This window comes from Pelodiscus sinensis, chromosome 4 (genome assembly GCF_052426305.1).
Source record: "Pelodiscus sinensis isolate ZL-2025 chromosome 4, ASM5242630v1, whole genome shotgun sequence".
NCBI classification, from domain to species: Eukaryota; Metazoa; Chordata; order Testudines; family Trionychidae; genus Pelodiscus; species Pelodiscus sinensis.
Genome location: NC_143055.1, coordinates 59,986,016 through 60,003,425, shown reverse-complemented (window position 1 = coordinate 60,003,425; position 17,410 = coordinate 59,986,016). Strand labels below are relative to the sequence as shown.

The window sequence follows — 17,410 nt, the reverse complement described above, 5'->3', positions numbered from 1 at the left end:
ACCTCGTGTCTTTATTAATTATACAGGGAAGGGGGGAAGGGAAGGATTGTAGGGGAAAGCTGTAGGGGGGGGCAAGGCACAAGCCCGCAGTGGGGAGGCCCTGTGGAGAGTTACTGGGGTCCTTCAGAGAACCTCTCCCCCTGGGCCTTCTGGATGCGCACACCGGCCTGATGGGCCTGGCGAATGGCAGCTGTGCACAGCTGGTCGAATGCCCTTCCCTCACAGCCAGCCTTTGTCCCCCACCCTGGGAGGACGGCCTCCCCCTTGCTCTCCACTATATTGTGGAGAATACAACATGCTGTGGCCACCTTGGGGATGTTGTGCTCCCCCACGTCGAGGTGAGTCAGGAGGCACCTGAACTTCGCCTTGAGGCTGCCAAAGGCGCACGCCAACTGCATGCGGGTCCGGTTGAGATGCACATTGAATTGTTCTCTGGTGGGGTCCAGGTGGCCAGTGTAGGGCTTCAAGAGCCATGGCATTAGTGAGCGAGGTGCATCCCCAATGATGCAGAGTGGCATCTCTATGTCCCCCACGCGAAAGTCCACCGAGGGAAGAATATGCTAGCCTCCAGCTTCTGGTAGAGGCTAGAGTTCCTGAATATGTGGGCATTGTGTGCCCAGCCCAACCACCCAACAAAAATATCCAAAAACTGTCCCCCAGTGTTCGACCAGGGCCTGTAGCAACAAGGAGAAATCGCCCTTTCTGTTCATGTACTGGGTGGCTCGATGCTATGGTGCGCGGATCGGAATGTGGGCCCCCATCAGTCGCTCCTCCGCAGTGAGGAAAGCCCAGGGCAGCAAATCCGGCCCTGATGGGGTCCAGGGCTCCCAGGCGGATGACCCTGCACAGCATAACAGAGTTGATGACCCTCAACCTGCAGAAGGAGACAACGAAATACACAAAATATAGAATGAGAGGGGATGCCTGAGCCCTTGGGAGGTGCCCATCCCCTATCTCCCCCTCTCAAACACCCCACGAGCCATCCCCTACAAGGCCGCCCACCCAGCAGCAGAGCTGTGTGAGGAAAGGACAGCACCCCCTCTGGGGATGGGCCTTCCCCCCACCCCACTTCACCCCCCACACACAAGCCTTTCCCAAGGGTCCCCCTTTTCCAGGACTCTCCTCTCCCCACTGTGCAGGGACTATACACCAAGAGTGCCTCACCTCCATAAGGACCACCCTGATGGTGGACTTCCCCACGATGAACTGGTGGCCCACCAACCAATAGCTGTCGGGGGTGACGAGCGTCTATATGGCAATAGCAACCCGCTTCTGCAGGGGGATGTCGGGTCGCAGATGGGTGTCACGTCTCCGGAGGGCAGGGGTAAGCCAGGTCCAAGAAGGTGGCCTTCCACATGTGGAAGTTGTTAAGCTACTGTTGGTCATCCCACTGCTCCATGACCAGCTGGTTCCACCAGTTGGAACTGGTGTCCAGCCTCCAAAATCGTCTCTCAACCATGAGGTGTGGGGGCATGGGCATTGCTTCTGCATCCAGGCAGAGGGACTCACAGATAAGCTTGGAGTCGACCTGGGACAGTACTGTCAAGACCGTCTGCTGAAACTGCTGCATAACTTGCAGCATGACAGTGTGAGGCCATCGCATGCCCAGGGGCAGCTCCGGCTCCATAGCAAAAAACAAACTAATGCTGTGGCGTCCAACAAAGCTAGGCAACCAGAACACACACTGCTAAAGCTTTGCTGTTCCTCAGAGAGGTAGACAAGCAAGCAGCAGAAGCTGAGAAACGGCTGTCCAGAGGGGGTCCCTTTAAGCGCGTGTCTCAGATAGCCTTAGTCAACAGCAACAGCACCCAGAAGTAACTGCTGAGCTAATTCCCTGCCAGAAGTGGTTCCAGGTGGCCTTTTATGTGAGAGAGCGTCCAATGAGTGTGGATTGCTTTTTCAATGCGTTCTCTCTTTCAAAAGAAGCTTGCAGTCTAGACGCACCCTAAAGGCATCTGTCTAGACTACATCTGTCAAAAGAGGGATGTAAATTAGACAGATCGAAATTGCAAATGAAGCCGGGATTTTAACTTTATTTGCATAATGGCAGCCGCGCATTTTCGAAAAAAGGCTTTTCAAAAGTGAAGCCGCTGTCTAGACACGGTTCTTTCGGAAAAAAAACCCTTTTTTGAAAGATCCTGTACTCCTCTTTTGAAAGATCCTGAGGAGTACAGGATCTTTCGAAAAAGGAGTTTTTTTCCCCCGAAAGAACTGCATCTAGATGGTGGTTTCACTTTCGAAAAGCCCTTTTTCGAAAGAACGTGCAGCCACCATTATGCAAATGAAGCATGGGAAATTCAAATCCCGGCTTCATTTGCAATTTCGATCTGTCTAATTTACATCCCTCTTTCGAAAGAGGGATATAGTCTAGACGTACCCTGAGAGTCATACAAAACAAAGTGTTGTGTGTCTTTTAACCAACCTCACTGCTGAAAAAGGATATCTGTAAAATTGCCATGGTTCAAATGCAAACCTGGAACTCCCCTTAACAATTTAATATCTGTGAGTGGCTGTTACTCAGTAAAGGGGGAGTCCTGTTTGAAATTTGCACTGGTAGTTGTTGACACTTCCTTAAACAGCAGTTCTCAGTCTTGCAGTTCTTCTGCAATATTTTGATTTCCTCTTCAGACTTTTCAGAGCTTAAAAGAAGCAAGTGAAAGTTTCAAGGCAAGCCAATTATTTAAATACAATCTTTACAGCCACCTCCTGTGTGTAACAGATAGGAGCACCAAAGATGTATTTTCTTGTAATCTAATCCAATCAATTATTTACACAACCTCATTTCCTCTCCCTTCCTAGAGTAGCAGCATTCACTACTTGTGATCCTACCAGTTGAGCAAAGGAGTTCATTACTGTACCTCACCTGATGTATCTGGTACTTATTTCTTGTGGGCTGGGTTGGGTAGGGTGGGAAGGTTGTTTAATAAAGTGCAAGTTGAGCAAGTTATACTTGTCCAAGCAAATCTACACTTTCTTACCCAACTTTTCCACACTGGGTTGCCAACACAGGCAGGAGCAGAAGGGATAGGTTCAGAGTATTAAACACAAAATTAATTTGCATTTGAGCAATTGTTAATCTGCTGATAGTTTCTCCTTGTCTACCCCCATCCTCTCAATCTAGAGGGTCTCTCCCTGTTCTCATCCTGTACATGCCAAGATGTCTTTCCCCCTAAACTTCCACATTTGGGGTTTCTTCCTCCCTTCCCTCACATTCAGTGTCAGGTTGGCCTCTCTTTTTTCTAACTCCACCATACCTCTGCTGCCTCTGGTGTATATAGGTCTCTAATGCAGAACCCCCTGCTAAATCATTAGAGTCACTGGGAGCTTTGCCATAGATTTTAAACAAACGATCAAATTGAGTATAGGACTTGAATTGGTTGGCCAGCTGAAGGGTCACACACCACGTTTATGTAGGCCTAACTGGTCCCTTATTGCCAGTACCTGCACTCCTACCCTGGCCAGAACCCTGTTGATTTTGGTGACAACACAAAAATTGGATTTTCGCTCACTTGATTGGAGCAGCAAGGGACCTGGCTAAGGGAAGCCAGTAAACTTCATCCTGAGGTCACTGCCTCAGCCCTGTATCCTGAGTGACCATCTGGTGATTTCTGTGGAAGTCAAGCTTTTGTGTCTTCCAGTCGCCATCCAAATCAATTGGGTTCTGATCACTGATGCCTAGAACTGGGTCTCACATTTTGGTATTAATCAGATGCAGTTTGAGTGTTTTCACATTACATGGAGACCAACATAAAAATGCCATAGGAGGTTTAAGAACATACAATGGGTACCCTCAAAGAGGATTTCAGAAAGATCTATTGCTTTACAATTTTAAACAATCCCTCAAAATGGAATGGTGGAAACCCTATCTCATAAATTGCCTAAGTATTTAATTTAAGAAAAGTTTCTTCATTGTTTTCCAATCTTTTCATCTCTTCCCTCGAGCATGAATCAGCATCCTACAGTGGGAAATTCATGTTTATGAATACTAATTTTATTCCATAGGTTTTCCTTTCAAGTGTGAGCTTTGCAAGTAATTCATACTTTTGTAAAGTTCCACATTTCTCAACTTCTGGCTTTTGTAAGATGATTTTACAAGAGGCAATTTAAAAATAATAAACAAAGGTATCACTGAATCTCTGGTGACATCACAATGCCAAGCACTGGTAATCTTTGTCCTTAAATAAATGGCTTTATCTAAAAGAAGTGATGAATGTCAAAGTTATGCCTCTCCTAAAGATAAATGACATTTATTTACTTGAAAATAATGGAATAAAGGAGGGAATAGGCATCAAAGCATGTGATGAACCCACTTCTATAAACTGAAAGTTATATTTCATTGTTGAGAGAATTCAAACAAATGCATTTTACTAAATTCTATTTCAGAAAACTAGTTCAAAGCTGCTAGCAATCCCCATTTGTTTTCAATGAAAAAGATATGGTGTGCATCCCTTCCTTTTATGACTCATCATTGCTTAGTGAAATACACATGAGCTATGTCTACACTGCCCCCTCTTGCACAAAAAATGCAAATGAGGTGAAGCATGGAATATCACTGCACCTTATCTGCATAATTAATGAGGCTCCATTTTTGCACAAAAAACCCCTCTTGCGCAAGAGCCATTTTTCCTGAAAAAAAAAAAAAAAAAAAAAAGAGGAAAAACGGCTCTTGTGCAAGAGGGGGATTTTGAGCAAAAAGGAGCTGTGTAGACGGTGCAAAAGCCTCTTGTGCAAAAACAGAGCCTCATTAATTATGCAAATGAAGCACGGTGATACTCCATGCTTTGCCTCATTTGCATTTTTTTACGGAAGAGGGGGCAGTGTAGACATAGCCCTAGTGTTTTGAGGATCTGGTAATGGTAGGTCCCTTATCTGCTGCTCTGTATGATCACTCCTAACTCATAGTACTGACATTCATTGAGAAGTAGCACATGTAAAATAAAGGTTTGCTAAGGTTTAGTACACAGCTTTATTGAGTTTGTCTCATTTTAGTTAAAACAAATATTCAGACCCATTTAGATTTGCCATTCCTTCAGGAATTAAAGATTAATCTTTAATTAAAGACTGTCGTGATTAAATCTCCAGGAATATGTCCAGACAATTGGCAAGCCTAGACCCTTCCTATTTAGTTTCACAGTTGCACTGACCAGTACAGAAACACTGTGGACTTCCACTGATGTAAAAGAGCAAAGTTCTGCTCAGGAGTTGCATGCTGTGACAAATTTTGATTTTCATTACTTGCAAGCAAGTGTTTTGAATCACTAGCTCAAATGAAAAAGACAACTCCTTATTTTTTAAATTGCCAATAGACACCAAAGATTAATGGCAAGAAGAACAAAAGAACCCAGATCTTCCTTCTATTCAGTGACTCAACTGAGACAATCATTAGAGCCCTGTATTCTTCTATTTCTCAGCTGTTTGCCCTCACTACAGGTTCAAACTCTCTTAACCGGGATTCTCTGATCCAGAAACATCCATGGTCTGGCACAGATGTTGCAGGACCAGAGTCTCCTGGTGGAGGGCTAGGGGCAAGGATACCTGCAGGGCCAGCAGTGCAGAGGGCTTCCCACAGCAAGCTGATGGCAGGGCTGCCCATCAGGGTTGGGAGACCCAGTACGGGGATGCCCATTGGGTCCCGGAGCCCTAGCATGGCACACAGTCCGGGGGCTCCAGCATGGCACGCACAGCTGTCCTGCGGGTCCAGGAGCTTCAGCACAGCGCACATGGGTCCCAGAGTCACGGCAGCAATGTCTGCCCAGTGGGGTCAGCACAGGAGCGGGGCCAGCAGGAGGTGAGTAGCTGGCTGGAAGGCCAATGTGTTGGGCTAGGGGCCGGTGGCAGGGATCCAGAAATGACTTCCCCTGATCTGGGAAAATCCCTAATCTGGGACTGGTCAGGTTCCAAGGGTGCCAACTTGTACCTGAGCTGTCCCAAACCTGGGAATTTGCTGGACTGAGGAGGTCAATGCTCCCCTGTTGGTTGCTCTGCTCCCGGGCTCCTCTCCCTCAGGGTCCCTGCCCTGCTGTTAGCCCCACTAATGCTGCCCTGGCACAGGCTCGCCATCACGCTGCCCCAAGGTCTCCCAGAGTTCCCAGATGGGACAGTGTGGCCACTGCTGTCTGAGCTACCACATGGTGTTTCCCAGGGTTCCCAGGCTGGGGCCACCCAGCCACTGCCAGCCCCACTGCCACTGGGGATTCACCAGAATCGCTCAGCCACAGCACGCTGCTGCTACAGCTGCCTTCACTGCCACTGGGAACTCCCTGGGCGTTAGGGGTATCCTGCCATTAGGGGCATCCTGCAGTCCCAAACCAGGGCTGCCCAACTGCCACCAGCCCTGCTGCCATGGTGGGGGTCAGCAGGGTCAGTGGAAGCCTTGCTGCAGAGGGGTTTCCCTAGCTGGGGCCAGGATTCCTCAGTGCCTGGTCCAGCTGGATCCAGGGGTCCCTGCTGGCCCAGCCAGGGCTCCCCAGTTCCCTGTTCTCTCAGCTGGCTCCCACCTAGAGGGCTCTTTGGTCCAGCAACATCCATGGCTCTGCCAGACCACGGATGTTGCTGGATCAGAGAGTCCCAGATTAGGGAGGTTCAACCTGTAGGTTTTTAAAATGAAAGCATGATTTTTATTCAACTAGAATGTAGTGCTTTTATTTTTGAGGGGACAATAGCAGGATTGTTATAGATATATTTAGAGCTGAACCTTTTAGGAGTCATTTGTGAGGAAGCCCTTGAAAAGGGAAAGAAGTCCAAAGGTGATCATATAGATTTATCATCAGCTGATATGTTTGGAGACAATTGTCTTAGCTCTGGTTTACACTAGCAAGTTGCTTCTAAATAACCCCCCTTATTTCAAAATAAGTGGAGTGTCCACACTACCATGCCCATTATTTCGAACTAACAGGCTGGTTATTTCGAAATCTGTACTCTTGCTTTCATTGGTGAATAAATAGTTATTTTGAAATAGTATTAATGTGGATGCTCCACTGCTGCTTTCAAAATAACTACTTCCTAGAGCAATTTGAAGTAATTACTCTCCAGTGCTTTAAGTTGAGGTAGCATGTCCACAATAACAGAGCCTGCCTCGGACAAATTTTGAGGCTTCCCTGCAGTATGGACATGCTATTTCAATTTTGGGAGTTATTAAATGGATTTTAGTTATTTTGAAATAGTGTCCTAGTGTAGACATGCCCTTAGAGAGCTATCAAGACAGAGTTATTGGTACCCGTGGTGATTTACTGGATATGAGGCCATACACTACTCCTGTGTAACAACTTTGTTAGAAAAAGAAAATCATTGTAATATATTTCATCACTAGATGGCAGCAGCCAACACCTGATCTACCCAGATTTTTTTCTAAATACAATGTAGCCTTCCATAGACAAGACAAAGATTTTACATAGCCAAGTGAAATTCTTTGCAGTGTTTTACCTAGCTGTGTCTAAAAATAATTTTCCAACCATCTTTAATGGGAGAGATTTTTGACAAGACTAATAACTGCTTGTATCCATAAGATTTTTCTGCCTATTAGTAACAAAGTTAATATTTAGCATTTGTGCAGTTATTTATCCCTTTTCCTAGCTGATAAGAACAATAAGATTTCCATTTTACAGAGCCCACAAGTATTTTGCCCACATGTAATACACACAACCAGTTATAGGCAAAGGAAAGCACTGACCTACTTTTTTCAGTATTGGCAAAGTAAACTGGAAAATTGTGCTAGAAAAAATTACTCAGTTATTTTATGCAAAGAGTTAATAATTCTTCACATTAAGCAGACTTATGAACTTTTAGTGAGAAACAAACTCTTTTCTAATGGTGAGTAGCTGTGAATGAATCAAGCACCGTATCCTGCTGCTGAACAGTGAGGGTGTTTGTACATTATAAATGCTGATGCCAACTGTGGCCTTGATTCTCCTCTGCCCTGTGTCTTGTGCAGTCATTTATATACACTTGTGCAAAGTGTAAATGACAGCACAAGGTGCAGGGCAGGGCAGGAATTGACACCCTAAGTTAAGCTAGTATAGGGATGTGTGTGAAAGCAACGTCTAGCTGAGAAAAGCTTTGGCTAATGATATCAGAATTGTCATCAAGTGCTACCTATTAGTTGCATTGCTCAAACATCTGTTTTATTCAATGAAGTATCCAGGATAGTTCCTAATTCAGGAAAGCTCTTAAAGATTTGTTTCAGCCTGTTCCTATTATGGATCCTGTGGGACTGGAGCAGCGCCCCGCCCACCATGGGCAGGGCATTGCTCCAGTCCTGCAGGGCCTGCCACAGGCAGGGAGCACTCCAGCCTGGCCACAACTGCAGTCACCCGGGGCAGGGGCTGCTCCAACCTGGCTGCAGCAGGTACGGGGCCACTCCAGTCCCCCATTTAACTGGTTCATTAATTATACCAAGATTGTATAGCCCTAGTCCCTATTCAGGACAACACTTCAAGATGTTTTCTGGTCAGTAATGGACATGTTACACACAATAGGTTAATTTAGAGGGTGGGGTGAACTCTACTAACCTAGTGAGATCCATTTGGAATTTTAATCAGCCAGACAAAAACAAGACAGCTGTTTCAGCTAACAGCTCCAGAAGCTGAACATCAAGAATCACAAGCAAGCATTGCCATATTGATATTATCCATAAATAGGATTGTACCATGAAGCAATCTACACTAGAGATGTTAAAGAAAAGGGGTACTTCAGAGTGCCAGCACCTCCACTTTGAAATCCCAAGGCAGCCACTGCACAGCTGATCCACAGATCAGCTGTGTGGCAGGCTTCCCCTTTAAAAAGCCACCTCTATGCAATTCAGAGGGGCAGCAGTGAAGCCCAGGGTCAGCTAGGGACTCCCCCAGCTGATCCCGGGCTCTCTGCAGCATTTTCCCAGAACTTGGTTCCCGGGGAAGTGCTGTGCAGAACCCGGGGTCAGCTGGGGACTGAGAGTCCCCCACTGACCCCAGGCTCCATGGCTTTGAAATTCACAAGAGCCTGCTGGGGACTCTTGGGCATTTCAAAGCAGGCACTCCATGTGCAGCCCGGGGTCAGCAGGACTTCCCACTGGCTCTGGGCTGTAAGTGGAGTTCCGCATTCCTCCTTTGAAATGTACAAGAGCCCAGTAGGGGCTCTTGTACATTTCAAAGGAGGAATGCGGAAGTGCCTATCGACTAGTCAATTAACCGCATTTTAACATCCTTAGTCTACACTAGGGAGAGAGACTAGCACTAACCTTCAACCCTGGAGTGGTGCTAAGGCTGTCACAAAGACTGAGGGGAATTAGTGTGTACCCCCTTATTTAGGGGCTGACAGCAGTTGGTTTAGGCCTGGGCACAGGCTCCTCACAGCCATAGCCCTTTTGGAGCTTGTGGAAACAAGAAGATAGAATTAAGGATACTGTGGCCACACCACCTTCTGTCCCATTTCCCCCTGCTGCATCATCTGCTCTGGGGGCTTTAAAGAAGCGCTGAGATGACAGAGTAAAGTATTACTTAGTATGAGTAAAAGTGGCAACGTCTGGTATAGTGTGGTGGGACTGATGTCCTGCTGAAACTGCCTGGGAGTTAAAACCTTTGTTCTTATCCTTCACTGCCAATGCTATGGAACAAGCCCGTTTGTAGCATCCTTTAGGCCTATCCCCTATGTACTCTGCACCTTTCCTCCATGCTACTGCTGTTCTAGCCTGCGTACACAGCAGTAACATGTCTGGAAATGGGTGTCAGGAGAGGGATCACGTGAGGATTACCTGTTGTGTTCCCTCCCTCTGGAGCATCTGGTATTGGCCAGTGTTGGCAGTCAGGATACTGGGCTAGATGGACCTTTGGTCTGACCCAGTATGGCCATTCCTATGGTCTTATAGCGACAGAGAGTGGCGAGCCATGCATGAAATGAAAGTGCAAAGGAGAAGAGCCAAGAGTGGGAAGGAGACTGAATTCCAAACTCTGAAACTGTATCTGAAAATTCTCCCGTACTTCGGAGAGTAAATTATCTGCACTTCTTTACCTCCACCCTCGCTACTGCTTCTTTGCCGAGTTTCTCCCACTCTCTGATACTGGAGTCACCAAGTCCATCTCCATTAAGGCAATTCTTTCTGGTTGCTCTGGGGATTATCTCCTTCCAGGTTCAACATTCCTTTCTGCTGCTCGCTGCATGTGCTGCCACCTCTCTCTTTTTCTGTGCAACTCCCTCTTGGTGTGCTCCCTTCATGGATTGGCCCACTGGACAGATCACTATGTGCTTTTCCCCTTCTGGGATTTCAAAGACTTTCCTTACAAAGTGTCTCAGGCAGTCTTCCCAGTCACTGCCCCAAAGGCTGTCGGCAGAGGGATGTAAATGAAGCACTTCAAAAGTGCAAATGAAGCGGGGATTTAAATATCCTGCACTTCATTTGCATAATCATGTAACGGCACTCTTTCCAACAAGTGCCATCTCAAAAGTAAAACTGTGGTTTAGACACGGTTCTTTTGAAAATGGGGCGCTTTTTTGAAAGATCCTGTAAACCTCATTGGGGGAGTAGTAATGTCTGGTAAGGGAACCCAAGCCTGCCTTCTGCTCCTGGTTCCAGCTCTAGGATCTTCTAATCAGGTGCACTATCTTATACCTCGCTGCAATTTCCCAGAGCCTTTTCCTTACATCATCTTCCCCTTTCTCTTTGCCCAGAAAGTAACTATAGGTTCTCTCACCTCCGGCCCTTTCTGCTGTCAGCTTCCTGGCTTTATCCTAGCCTCAGCAAGGCTCCTTCATCATTTAGGGGATTACTTAGGCCACCTTATTCCCTTCAGCAATGACCTGTCTGGTTAACTGACCTCAGCCTCATTAACCCCTTCTAGGCTAGTGAGGAGTGAAAACCCCATCACATTGAGACCCTCTCTGATAAAGAGGAAGGGGACTGAAATGAAGTCTTTTAAACCACTTCACGGGTGAAACTTGAACAGGGAGAAGGAATAGGCTATAAGCAGCAGAGAGTAGTAAGCAACATACCTTTGGATTTTAATCTGTCAAAATGGTAGTAGGCATAGACAGATCCAGTAGAAGAGCCAGAAGATTCATAAAGACACTTTTGCAGCAGGTCGGTCTAGATTAGAATAAGAGCCATGAACTAAAAGGAAATGGCCACAAAAGTATAACAGTCATCCTCCCCCGCCCGCCCACTCCAAGTGCTGCCAAATTAAACTTTATCCGGCATCTCATTGTATTTGTGTTTTAGTAAAAGCCCCTGCTTCTGGAGTAAATGGAACTACATTACAAGTTTCAATTTTCACTTTACAAAGAGTTTCTAGCTTTCATGGTTGTGCAGAAATGCTTGACATATCCATCCAAAAAGCTGAAAGGCTAAAAAGCAATAAAAACCCCAAAATTTACTTTTGAAGTCATAATTTTGGAGGCCTGATTTGTGATTTATGAATGCCAGGGATTTTCACCCCGTCCTTTAAACAAACTAGCTGTGTCTAGACCGGTAAGTTTTTCCGCAAAATCATCTGCTTTTGCGAAAAAACTTGCCAGCTGTCTACACTGGCCGCTTGAATTTCCAGAAAAGCAATGACGATCTCGTAAGATCGTCAGTACTTTTCCGGAAATACTATGCTGCTCCCGTTCGGGCAAAAGTCTTTTTCCGAAAGACTTTTGCGCAAAAGGGCCAGTGTAGACAGCACAGTACTGTTTTCCACAAAAAAGCCCCGATTGCAAAAATGGCGATCGGGGCTGTTTTGTGGAAAACCGCGTCTAGATTGGCCACGGACGCTTTTCCACAAAAAGTGATTTTGCGGAAAAGCATCCTGCCAATCTAGACGTGCTTTTCTGAAAATTCTTTTAACTGAAAACTTTTCAGAAAATCATGCCAGTGTAGACGTAGCCACCCTTTTCCTTGAGGGAAGGAGAACATTTGATTATGCTTGTTTCCACATGTGCCTAGGCTCTCCAGATTTTGCCATTTCCCTCCATTGAAGGAGATGGTCTTTGTTTGAAGCCAGGGTGTTCAGTGTATTACCATTCTTGCAAAAGAGTTTAAAAGGGCTCCAGTATGACCTGAAAGTGGTCCTTGAATAAAAGAGAGTTTAGTTTGAGGAAGTAAAAAAGAAACCTTCCTGGAAGCAAGACTTTTGGGTGAGCAGTAAGGAGGCTGGCAGCTCCATGAAGCAACTAGGAACTGGGACTCTGCTAACAGCATGAGGTCAGGTACCGTCTTTCACTTTTATAATATCTGATGTCCAAGCTCATAGTAGCTTGAACAAAAGCAAAAGCTTTCTTGTATTTTCATTGGACTCTTCTCCCTTTTTAAATAGAAAACACAGTTCACTTACGTAAGAATAGCCATACTGATCAGAACTAAGGATGTTAAATTGTGGTTAATTTACTAGCCAAGTAGTCGATGGAATTTCCATCAACTACTCGACTAGCCGATAGGCACTTCCGCATTTAGGGTTGCCAAGTGTCCGATTTTTGCCTGGACAGTTCGGTATTTTGGCCTTCCATCTGGTAAAAAAACAGAAAATTCCAGACATATAAAATATCCGGTATTTTCTGTTTTCCTCGAACAGAAGGCTGGCAGCATCTGCAAGGGTGGGGGGAGCAAGGAGCACAGTAAATTAGAGGCGCAGTGGCCTTTCCCCCCCCCCCCTTAAAAAGATGGCCAGTAGCATCTGTGAGGGCGGGGGGGGGGGGAGGGAGTAAGGTAATTTAAAGGTGCAGCCTTTTTTTTTTTTTTTGCTCAACCAATCTTTCCCTGCCTGTTCGGGATTTTTTGTAAAGGTATCTGGCAACCCTAACACATTTCTCCTTTGAAATGTACAAGAGCCTTCAATGGGGCTCTTGTATATTTCAAAGTTCTGCGGGCAGCCCAGGACTAGTGGGAAGTCCCACTGACTCCGGGCTGCATGCAGCATGCCAGCGGGGAGAGGAGGGGGGGCTCTTGTGCATTTCAAAGGGGAAGTGCATGGATGGAGCCTGGGGTCAGTGGGGAGACTCAGAGAGTTCCATGTTGCACTGCCAATTTGAAATGCCACCAGAGCCCAGGATCAACTGGGGAGTCCCCAGCGGCCCCCGGGCTCTAGGCAGTGCTGCCACTTTGAAAGGCTGAACCGGTGTCTCAAAGGGGCAGCGCCTCACAGCTGATCCCCGGATCAGCTGTGCGGTGCTGCCCTTTGAAGTACCTCTTCTTCCCCCCCTTTGCTGCCTTTATCTGATATAGGCAGCTGGGGGGAGCAAGGGGGAAAACTGACACGTCGACTGACTATTCGATAAGTATTTGCTTATCCGATAGTCAACAGTTGACTATCCTTTAACATTCTTAATCAGAACAAAGGTCCAACTAGCCCAATACCCTGTCTTCCAAACCAAGACAATGCCAGGTGCCCCAGAGGGAATGAACAGAACAGGTCATCATCAAGTGATCCCTTCCCTGTTGTGCATTCCCAACTTTTGGGATCATAACTTAGTGTCATCATTGGATTCACCTGTTAATGTTAGGGGGCATATGCAGGCAACAAGGAAGGCTCAAGGAAGGCTCATTCTTCCTGGGAGGAGGGCGGGGGGGGGGGGGGGGGGGGGAGAAGAGCAAGCTGGAGGGCCCACAACTAAGCAGTGACAAATGGGGGCCCTGGCCTAGTAGATGCAACAGAGAGTAGTATTTGGAGCCCCTGCTGGAGCAGAAGCCACCCTCTGACTCTAGGAACACTGCAGAGGAGCAGGAGGGCAGTCCATTGACACCATCTGATAGTTCAGGACATATCACCAAACAAATCAGAGCTTTGGGCATGTTAGCTACTGCCAGCCTACAGCAGGGGCTAAGCCAGCCATTAGCACAAAATATACAGACTCATAGATTCTAAAGGTAGAAAGAACCACTGTGATCATGTAGTCCAGTGGCAAGCAACCTGTGCGCCGCATGCAACCCATTGGGGTTCCACCTGTGGCCTACACCACCTCCCCCCGCCAACTTCCCCCATACCTCTCACGCACTGGGGTACTAGAGCTTCACACTTACTCCTCCCCATCCCTCCCAGGACTTTCCAGCACTGTGAATTGGCTAATTTGCAGCGTTCAAGCTCTGGGAGGGAGGGGGGAGAAGTAGGGATGGAGCACAAATGATCTGATTAATTGAATTCCAAAAGTTGAGGCAGGGGGAGTAGTAAATGCAGGTCTCCAGTGCATGAGAGGTGTGGGGGAAGGGAGCAGAGGCAGGTTCAAAGGCTGGAGGTAGAACCCAAAAGGGCAGCAGGCTATAGGTTACCCATCACTGGATTTGAATCTTAAGGTCCACTGAGATGAAGGAGGGCCACTCAGTGGTCTTGGTTGCCCATCGCTGATCTAGACTGACCTCCTGTATTACACAAGTCAGTTTTCACAAAATAATCCCTAGAGCAGATATTTTAGAAAACAAATCCATTCTTAAGCTGTCAGTGATGGAGAATCCACCACAACCCTTGGTAAACTAATCCAATGTTAATTACACTCACTGTTAAAAGTTTACACCTCATTTTCAGTCTGCATTTGTCTAGCTTCAACTTCCAGTCATTGGATTGTGTTATATTTTTCTCAGCTAGATTGAAGAGCCTATTTGTTCCTCATACAGGTACTTATAGACTGTATGACCAGTGATCTCACTATCCTATACCTGCACCATCTACTATGCTTGCAGAGAGGGGCTGAAAGAGAATATTTTATTATTTCTGCTCCTTTTGCTGTATTTCTAAGTACCATGCCAATGCTTAACCTGATGGCAGGGCAGTATATCCATCCAGGCTGTGACTCTCAACATTGTTAATATCTATGCAATAGAACTTCTATCAGCAATGGTGAAACATTTCCGAAAAAAAATTTTTTTTGGGGGGGGGGGGGGGGAGTAGGCTGGGTCATGCAACCCAGTATAACCAAAAGTAGTGTTTGGCCCATTTACCTCTTAAGTTACACCACAACTGGGTTCATCTCAAAGGTTTATTCAGGGGTGGGGAACCCTTTTTAGGTCAAGGACCGCTGACTCACAGAAAAATTAATTGGGGGCCTGTCACAGGGCGGCTTCTCTTTTCCCCCTTCCTGGGTCAACTGTCCACCCCGCGCGCTCTACCCTGGGCTGTAGTCTGGCCCAGACTCTAGGGCCTGACGGGCTGCTCAACCAGAACTGGTCATATAGAAATGCTCGCTGGCCCTTAAAACAGGGTCCGCTGGACCACTGGCCAGAGTCAATAAGCAAAGTCAATAGCTGGCCCTTTAAGGCAGGGTCTGCCAATCGGTGGCAACAAGTCACAAGTAGGGGCTACACCCCGGAAGGGGGACCCGGGCCAACGCTACTCCACCGGGTCCCAGCCCAGGGCCCTGTGAGTGGCAGGAGGACTCACCACTCCCTTGGCAGGGAATCCGTCTGAAACACGCCAAGGATTCCGGGTTGGGAGAGGCAGCTCTTGTCCCCTCACTGGACCACTTCCTACCTGTTCTGGCGAGATAGCATCCCACGTGCTCACCAAATCACTGTTTTCCAGGGGGCTGCTTCTCCCTCGTAGACTACAGGGGAGACATCCCAACTGGTGCCCGAGTTCCTGCTGTCTTCCCTCGGATCGGCTGGCTGGTAGCTCCCTTCTGATTGGCTGGCTGGTACTGGTCAGGGGCTCCCCTCTGAGGTCCTTTCCCCCCCAGCAGTCAGCCCACACTGAGCCTCCCTCTGGGCTTTTATAACTGGGCTACAGTCTGAGCATGCTCAGCAGGGTTATGGGGGCAGGGCTTCTTCAGCCCAGGTGGGCCTGATTAGGCTCAGCCTTCACAGTGCAGGGCTGGTATACCCCATCACAGGGCCACACACAAGTGAGAAACAACCCCCTCCCCACCAAAAAAGCCTCTCACTCAATTGGCTCCTGACTGAGAAGCAGAAAGATACTCCCCACATTCCCTTGCACACCAGTACCTAGGGGGCCCAGGCTAGTAGATTTTGTATGCTCAGCCCCACAGAATACAGCGGGGGGTGAGGCTGCAGCACCAGTGCAGGCTCCCCAATGCTAATGGTGGAGCCCTGATCCTCAGGGGCTGGATCCAGACAAGTCAGGGCTGCATCTAGCTCCCAGGCCTTAGGTTCCCAACCTCTGGTTTACATCTTTAGCCAATCAAGTTCTGGACTACCTGTTTACATTAAGCCAGTTCTCATAGACACATAGACTTTAAGGTCAGAAGGGACCATTATGATCATCTAGTCTGACCCCCTGCACAGTGCAGGCCACAGAATCTTACCCACCCCTCTTAGAATAATCCTCTCACCTATGTCTCAGATATTGAAGCCTTCAAATACTTTGAAGGCCCCAAGATGCAGAGAATTCTCCAGCTGTGATCTGTGCCCCATGCTACAGAGAAAGGCGAAAAACCTCAAGGGTCTCTGCCAATCTACCCTGGAAGAAAATTCCTTCCCGACCCCAAATATGGCGATCAGCTAAACCCTGAGCATGTGGGCAAGACTCACCAGCCAGATACCCAGAAAGTTCATTATAGTAACTCCTATCATCCTTCCATTGACCTATTACCCACTGATAATGAATGGTCAATTAGTTACCAAGATCATGTTCTCAAACCATCCCCTTATCATAGAATCATAGAACTGGAAGAGACATCAGAAGGTCATCAAGTCCAGCCCCCTGCTCTAGGCAGGGCCAATCCCATCTAAATCAACCCGGCCAGGGCTTTGTCAAGCCGGGACTTAAACACCTCTAGGGATGGAGACTCCACTACTTCCCTAGGTAACCCATTCCAGTGCTTCACTACCCTCCTAGTGAAATAGTTTTTCCTAATATCCAACCTGGACCTCTCCCACCATAACTTGAGACCATTGCTCCTTGTTCTGCCATCTGTCACTACTGAGAACAGCCTCTCTCCATCCTCTTTGGAACCTCCCTTCAGGAAGCTGAAGGCTGCTATCATATCCCTCCTCACTCTTCGCTTCTCCAGACTAAACAGACCCAACTCCCTCAGCCTCTCCTCATAGGTCATATGCTCCAGCCCCCTAATCATTTTGGTTGCCCTCCGCTGGACCTTCTCCAATGCGTCCACATCCTTTTTGTAGTGGGGGGCCCAGAACTGGACACAATACTCCAGATGTGGCCTCATCAGTGCCAAATAAAGGGGAATAATGACATCTCTGGATCTGCTGGCAATGCTCCTCTTAATGCAACCTAATATGCCATTAGCCTTCTTGGCTACAAGGGCACACTGTTGACTCATATCCAGCTTCTCATCCACTGTAACCCCCAGGTCCTTTTCTGCAGAACTACTACTTAACTGGTTGGTCCCCAGCTTGTAACTATGCTTGCGATTCTTCCGTCCCAAGTGCAGGACTCTAAACTTGTCCTTGTTGAACCTCATCAGATTTCTTGTGGCCCAATCCTCCAATTTGTCTAAGTCACTCTGGACCCTATCTCTGCCCTCAAGCATATCTACCTCTCCCCCTAGCTTAATG

General features: G+C 47.4%; 1 long non-coding RNA gene across 1 annotated transcript in view; it reads right to left on the bottom strand.

Annotated features, from left to right (window-relative positions):
* Positions 1-3: 3 nt before the first annotated feature.
* Positions 4-17,410, bottom strand: part of LOC112546682 (uncharacterized) — a 31,238-nt gene continuing 13,831 nt past the window's right edge. Inside the window, exons 2-3 of the long non-coding RNA XR_003090397.3 lie at positions 10,963-11,056; positions 4-874 (exon numbers count right to left, since the gene is read on the bottom strand). This is a non-coding gene — a long non-coding RNA (uncharacterized LOC112546682). The remainder of the gene's footprint in view (positions 875-10,962; positions 11,057-17,410) is intronic.